The 954-nt window shown below is 44.5% G+C and overlaps 1 pseudogene; it reads right to left on the bottom strand.

Moving 5' to 3' along the window:
• Nucleotides 1-200: 200 nt before the first annotated feature.
• On the bottom strand, nt 201-707 carry LOC148021726 (UDP-arabinose 4-epimerase 1 pseudogene; annotated as a pseudogene).
• Nucleotides 708-954: the final 247 nt, after the last annotated feature.

Below are 954 nucleotides of genomic sequence, written 5' to 3'. Positions count from 1 at the left end.
TCTTTCTTTTAACTTTGGCTACAGTCACTCCATCATTGACAATTTTGGGGGAGCCATACTTGCTCTCTAGCTCACAGTTTTCTCAATGCCTCTGGATATCTGGATAGGGTTGGCACCTGCGGCAACCACCTTCACACCCCCTGCAATGAGCCCTTGAGAAAGCACGACCGATGTGGCGGTGCCATCTCCAGCCAGAAGTATCAACGTGTTTGCTGTAATGTTCTTGTAGTACCGCAGAGGTCTTCCATACTTTCTCCAACGTAGGCAATAGCATCAAAGTGCATGACTACATCAATTGCATTGCTGGCAAAAATTTCATCCATAGCTTTGCTATCTCCTAAGTCAGCAAGGATGAATTGAAGTCTATCAGGCTCTGGAAATAACTCTTTCAAAGTCAAAACAACTTCCAGATTGCCTCGTGAGAGGTTGTCCACTATTGTAACTATGTAATTATCCTTGAGTAGCCTGAGAGTAGCATGGGACTCCATAAAACCTGCTCCACCAGTGACTAGAACATGCATGATGCCATCATGTTTAGAAAGCACATCCATTGTTGAAGTCATGGACGACTGCCTCAACATAAACATACAGAGCATAGTAAGAGAGCAGGCAATAACAACTTTTGCAGCTATATGAAATCGTTGTCTACTTGAAACACTGCAATCCATCCCTCCCTTGAGCAAGCACGACTGATGTGGTGGTGCCATCTCCGGTCAGGTCATTGGTCTTTGCAGTAGCTTGCCACACAAGTTCTAGATCCTCAAGCTTCCATTCATCACCATTGACTTGGTTAATCAACTAGTTAAAACACCGAATAGTTAGTTGCAGTGAAAGACAATGGAGACCCCTTGGCATGGTTCTTGCTGCAAGTCTGTTAAGAGAGGCACCCTCCTCTTTCAGTGCTATGACCTCCTCTTCACTAGCTAATAGCGAAGCTTTCAGTCTCTTCATTAA

This window comes from Lygodium microphyllum, chromosome 17, assembly GCF_053477565.2.
Source record: "Lygodium microphyllum isolate KBCC chromosome 17, Lygodium_microphyllum_v1.1.10, whole genome shotgun sequence".
In the NCBI taxonomy this organism is placed as follows: Eukaryota; Viridiplantae; Streptophyta; class Polypodiopsida; order Schizaeales; family Lygodiaceae; genus Lygodium; species Lygodium microphyllum.
This window is presented reverse-complemented; position numbering and strand designations above follow the sequence as displayed.